Here is a 6721-nt window from a genome sequence, read left to right as displayed (position 1 = left end):
TTGTAATAACTTTTCCAAATTACAATAATTATTAATAGAAAATCCTAACTGTTTCATCAAAATTTCACAAAAAAAAAATTATAAGCTTCAACAGCCCCCCCAACACAAAAATGTGGCTTGTCCTTGAGCCACTAGGTCCTCCTTCTATTCCTGTGGATCCAACAACCTCTATCCTTATTAAGGTTGTCTTCAAGCCTCTAGTACAACAATTGTAGGGGTGGTCAAGGAGCCTAGTTTCTTTGGAGCTCTTAAAACAACCTAGGAGGGGATGTCCAAATCCCCCCTCTCCACAACAACATGCCCATAAAAAGAATCATTGCCACCATTTTTGCTCCAGGGCTGAGTTCTATGTCTGTACCAAACCCTTGTCCCCTTCTTACTGCTACACCTACTCCTTTCCCTAGCAAGGAGTGGTTAGATTTTGATCCTCTAGCCTTCTCCATGATTTATTAATGTATATTAGAATTGTTGCATGTTTTACATCATTGGAATGACATCTTAGCTATAACTTAATTGAAATTTTATTATGGTATATAGGTGCACTTTGATACGATGGAATATGATTATGGTTTTGTTTCATATGTTGTAATATTAGACATATAATAGAAATATTAAATATTGCATGAAATAAATAATAACTTTTCATTTTGAATGTTTTTGTTTGTTTGTTTGCAAAATACAAGTTTTCCAGAAGATCCAGTTTATCCTGAGATCGATCCAGATTATGTTGGGTCTAGTTCAAACATTCAAGCTGATGATGATGATGATGATGAGGTAGATGGAGAGGAGATCGAGGCAAACCATGACGATGATGACATTGATGATGATCATGATGTTAATGATCACGATAGACATGATGATGATGATGAATAATTTGTTGGAAGTTACGAGTGACAATGATCATATAGGCTCCATCATGGATCATTGTTGATAAATCGTTATGATGCCTCTTTTCATGTTTATTATCATATATATCATTTTCACCTGCAATACCATATTGAGTTGTATCACTTTGACATGTATCATTTTGACTTATATCATTTGGACATGTATTATCTGAGCCTGTATTATGTGTAGTTGGTCAGGGACCATCAATTTTGTTTATTATAATATAAAAATACTAGTTATAGTTTAAAAAAAACTATCTTGCTATTTTATACCAATGTTGCAGTGTGGTCTATAACTGTAAGAAACCTGAAAGATCTTTGCTCCGGAAATATCTATGATGTGAATCTAGGCTTGCAGTATATGCAAATGGTCACAACCAACAATTTTTTTATTAATAACATAAAAATACCAGTTATAGTTTAAAAAAAATGTTGTTAGTTTGTATGGATGTCCATTTCCCTAAAAATTCTTTATAAATGGTATGCTATAAAATATTTCAAATGTAATATGACTTACTCTATAATCATATAAGTTATTTAAGAGGCATGATATACTTAACTAATTTAATTGAAAAAAGAAAAGAAAAAAGATATTAAATTAATAAATGGAAGCTACAAAGGAAGCATCATAAATTGTTAAAATGAAAGCAAAATGTGGCTCTAAAATGGAAGTAAAATTCAAAATTAAATTAGAAGCCATACTTGGAGCTATTACTGGCTCTAAATAGGAAGCTAAATTGGTTGCTTAACAAGAAGCAAAATTGGAGGTTGGTTAAGTAGCAAATCCCAACACTAAAAGGAAGCAAACCTTGGACCTAAAAAATAATCAAACCTTCCAACTAAAAGGAAGCAAACCATGAGACTAACAAGGAAGCAATTATGGAAGCAAAAAATGAAGCAACAATGGAATCCAAACTAGAAGCACACTAGAAACAATCTTGGAAGTAAAACTTGGCCTTACCTAAGAAGCAAAAAAAAGAAGAAATTTAGGTAGCAATCAAATAAGTAATAATAGAAACAATACTAGTAGCGGAACTTGGCCTTACTTGAGAATAAAAAAAAGCAATTCGGGTAGGAAAAAAAGAAGTAATAATGGAAGCAATATTAGAAGCCAAACTTTGTGTTCCCTAAGAATCAAACAAAGAATCCATTCAGGTAGCAAACCAAGAAGTAATAATGGAAGCAATACTAGTAGCCAAACTTGGCATTACCTGAGAAGAAAAAACAAAAGAAATTCAAGTAACAAACAAAGAAGTAATAATGGAAGCAATATTAGAAGCCAAACTTGGCGTTCTCTAAGAAGAAAACGCAGAAGCCATTCAGGGAGAAAACCAAGAAGCAATATTAGAAGTAACAAAATACACTATAATGGAAGCCATATTAAAAGCTAAAGGAGATGCCATAATGGAAGCGAAGCAAGATGTAACAAACGATGCCATATTGGAAGCTTCGAAGCAACAAAGGATTTTATAATGGAAGCATAAGTTCGCATAAATTAGGATGCCATACCAGAAGCACAACATGAAGCAAAATTGGGAGCAAAATTAGAAGTACAAATGGACACAACAATGGAAACAAGAATGGAAGGAATAATTTGTGACGTTATTGCCGACGCTATTCCCAGTACTATCCCTGGCGTTATTTCTGGTGCCCAAGTGAAGATGCAATGTAGGGCTGGGTTTTGCGCATCCAATTGAAGCCAATTTGTAGGCTTAAATACATTGAATTTCAACGTTATTTTTGGCGCTAATGGTCTATTTTGTTGTAGTGTTGGAGTGTTCAAGAAAAAGATACAAGATTTAGAATTATTGAGTTCCATACTTGAGGCGAGAGAGAACGTCTCTGGCACACAAAAAAATTCCTAAGCTTGTGAGACAATGAGAATTCCCATGCCCATTGTGTCATCTACAAACACTTGTGGGTAAGCGACAAGTCATCTCCAAATGGGTAAATGCCTTTGAGTTGGTTCCTATGAACTGTTGTTTTGAGGAATCTTCTGAGACATTCCATTACTAAAATAAATAGAAATGGTGATAGCGGGTCACCCTGTCTAATGCCTCGAGTTAGTTTGAATTGATTTGAGACAATGAGAATTCCCATGCCCATTGTGTCATCTACAAACACTTGTGGGTAAGCGACAAGTCATCTCCAAATGGGTAAATGCCTTTGAGTTGGTTCCTATGAACTGTTGTTTTGAGGAATCTTCTGAGACATTCCATTACTAAAATAAATAGAAATGGTGATAACGGGTCACCCTGTCTAATGCCTTGAGTTAGTTTGAATTGATTTGAAGGGGAGACATTTACAAGGACTGAAAAGGATGTTGATGAAAGGAGATTTCTGATCCATTCAATATAATAAGGGGAAAAACCAAAAGCCTAGAGAATTTGGAGCAAATAGTTCTAGCTAAATTTATTAGAAGGCTTCGAGAGATCAAACTTCAAGAGAATCCCTGGCTTCTGTTGCAACTTTAGTGAGTGTATGACTTTGTGAGCTACCATGATCCAATCAAGATTTTTTTGTCCCTCCACAAACCTTATTTTCTTGGGATAAATTATGTTAGGGAGGAGAGGCTTTAGCTTGTTAGCAATGATTTTTGAAATGATCTTACAATTGATGTTGCAAGGAGAAATAGGTTTGGAGCTACTTGGTTCCTCCACTTTATCTTGCTTCAGAACTAGAGTGAGGAATGTAGCATTCATGGCTTTTAAACTGGACCAGGATCTTCGAGATTCCTCCACAACTAGCTACACCTCTTCACATACTATTGGTCAACAAGCCTATAAGAATTCAATAGTGAATCCACTAGGCCTAGGGGATTTATTGCAAGGCATCCCTTTGGCAATTACTTCAACTTCCTCCATTTTTGTTTTGTAAATCAAAACCTTCTATTGACTGCAAATGTAATATTTACATAGTTGTTCCAGAGAATTATATTGGTCTCACCCTGACCGACTGACCAAGAAAAACATTCAAAAAAGCACATAAGCTAGCCGAAGATAGCCCAAAGGCCAAAAATGCCAAAAAACTATCAAAACTAATAAGACACTAGTGGACATAATCAATCATCAGAAGTGATAGAATTCAGATTGTCTAGCCCAATCCCCGGTGAAGGAGGAAGGTGGTAAGGGCAGTCGACATGTTGCTCCAGGTGTAACAACCAGGCTTCTAATTGCTCTAGTTTTTCCAAGATGCAGATGTGTCCACGCCACACCACCACTACAAGTTCTCTTAGATGACACTAAAAGTACTTAATCTGGGTCAGAGTTACCATCAAAGTCTCGTGCTCCTCCCAACGGTTCTTATCGTAATTATCTAACTGAGCTTTTAGAGACTCCTACTGTTAAGCTGAAATGGCACGAGGGGGTTTTCCACCCCTCCTCTACAATGGTTGATGGCCTCTGCGAGGGCCTGGAGCTCGCACCCTCCCTATCCTAATGGAACCGACAGGTAGTGTTGCCTTGTCCCGACGACGTCTGCTCAACATAGGCTCAGGGATCTTGCCTTTATCGTTGGTAACCAAACAAGAGCTTCATCTTGAGGCCATGGAAGAAGTGAACGAAGGTGGACCTCCTGAAAGTGCCTCCCTCATAGAGCCCCAAATCACCACCAGACATAGGAAGATGATGACTCCTCCTACAACTTCAGACCACACCTACACCACTGTCAACACCACACCAAAACAATTTATATTAAGTGCTCATCTGCTTCGAAACCAGACAGGCCCTTCAAGTGAACCAGGTACACTAGTAAGACTTCTACCTTGCTGATGAGGACCCAAAAATGCATGGATAAAATTTAGACCAGAGTTAAAGACCCCCACTGAAAACGACCAAACCACCACAATTTGAGTTGCCACTTCCGAATTCAATGTCTAAGAGCCAAACCACCCTAATAGTAGACAATGAAACCCACAAACAGATGCCAACCATAAACAAAACACACACACATTGGTAGAATCTAAAGACAAAACAAGGGAGGAGGCGGGGAAATTGGCTCCAAATGAGCTGCCAACCCAACACTCCATCCATTGCGTGGGTGAGACCTGCTTGTAGCTCCCCTCGACCTTCTCCATTTTTATTTTCTAGAGCAAGGCATCATTTTATTAAGAAATAACCAATCTTGGTATATGTTTTGTGATGTTGTGGATTACTTTGGTCCTATGAATATTAGGCTCTGTTAGAATTCCTTGGAAGTATCAGATGAGTTCCTGAGTGATTTCCTGGAAGTCATGCAACTTTTCCCTAGCATGGCTTTTAAAGGAGGCAATTATGTTGTGATGACAATGCTGCAACATAGATCTATGGAAGAAGGAAATATTTATTTCCCCCTATTTTAGCCAATGAACCTTGGACTTTTGTTGCCATTAAAGTTCCTCATGTTTTTGGTGCTCTTCCAACTAAGTGAGGGTGATAGCTTCTTCGACTTTGAGGGCATAACATATGCCATTTATGATTGCTTTTGGTTGGACGGTCTCTATTTTTGGCTTGAGCTTGTACTTATTTTCTAGGATATTATTGAATTTATACTTGTTCCATCCTTTCAATTGCCATTTGAGGTGTTTGAATTTTTGTTGGAGCTCGTAGATAGAGGATCCTCCTAAGTTATACTTCTCATCTCACAATTTCTTAATATTATATTGAAAGTCCAGATGTTGAAGCCAAAGTTTTTCAAAGTAGAATGGCATGTTGCGAGGTGTTGATTGGATGGCAATGCTAAGGCATATGGCCTAGTGGTTAGATCCATGGATCAAGAGAATGGATGCCTCCATAAAAATGCCCCAATTCATAATATATTTTGAGACTATGAAGTGATCAAGCTCAGAGGCAACTTGTTGCTCTCCTCCCTTGTGGTTAATCGTAGTGAACGTAACATTAATAGATTCTAAGTCTAGCAAAGACAAATTGGATATAAGCTCCTAGAATTGGACAGAGTCGACATCAAGTATTCAAAATTGCCCTTGTTTTTCCTACAATAACTTAATGAGATTAAAGTCTCTGCCCAAGATCCAAAGTAAGGGAGTTAGAGCTTGGTGCATACGAGAGATAGCGTGAAGAAATCTCACCTTGTCTCGCGGAGGAACAAGGCCATAAACATTAGAGAGAAACCATGTTTCCATAGATCCAATCAATTGAATCTGGATCATGAGATTGCGATAAGCGGTAAACATGTTTATAACTTGTACCTCTTGAGCATTCCAAATGATGGCAAGACCACTAAAGTGGTCCTAAGCATGTCTTATTGTCACACTGCAGTCTTTTCCCCATTGACTAACTATTTTAGGGGGAACTTCATTCGTTAATTTGATTTCATGTATTATCAATATATTTGGATGTTCTGAGTGCCATTTAATTTTAGGGGGCCTTTGCTTGCCTTTATAGTTGAGGCCTTGTATGTTCCAAGAGATGATATTCATTTTGAGGGTACGTTGGCTGCTGGAAACACATTTGAGATCATTCTGATACACTTTGAATTTACCAACATACCCCCTAATTCACTCAGATGCTGCAAATTTATTTTCACCCCTTTTTCTTTTCTTTCCGTTGGGGCTTGGGGGATTATTTGATGTTCTGAGCTTGGACCCTAGGCATGACCAAGCTGGAGGAGTCAATTAAGGATTTAACCCCCGACATAACTTGAAGTAGGTTTGTCCCAACAGTTTTACCTAATGCTCAAGAAGGGTATACATGTCTTTTTGCTTCCAAGATTTCACTAAATTTGGTAGATCTAGGAAGTCAAGTTCCATTTCATTGATAGGTTCTAGGGTCATTTCAATGATATCCAGAGGGGGGGTCTGCAGATAAGGATTAGAGGGCTACAAGATTGACGAGTCA

The sequence above is a fragment of the Pinus tabuliformis genome, chromosome X (assembly GCF_031772625.1).
Source record: "Pinus tabuliformis cultivar Carrire ecotype Pingquan chromosome X, CPIR1, whole genome shotgun sequence".
NCBI classification, from domain to species: Eukaryota; Viridiplantae; Streptophyta; class Pinopsida; order Pinales; family Pinaceae; genus Pinus; species Pinus tabuliformis.
The sequence above is the reverse complement of the archived record's forward strand: the minus strand, read 5'-3'. Positions refer to the sequence as shown.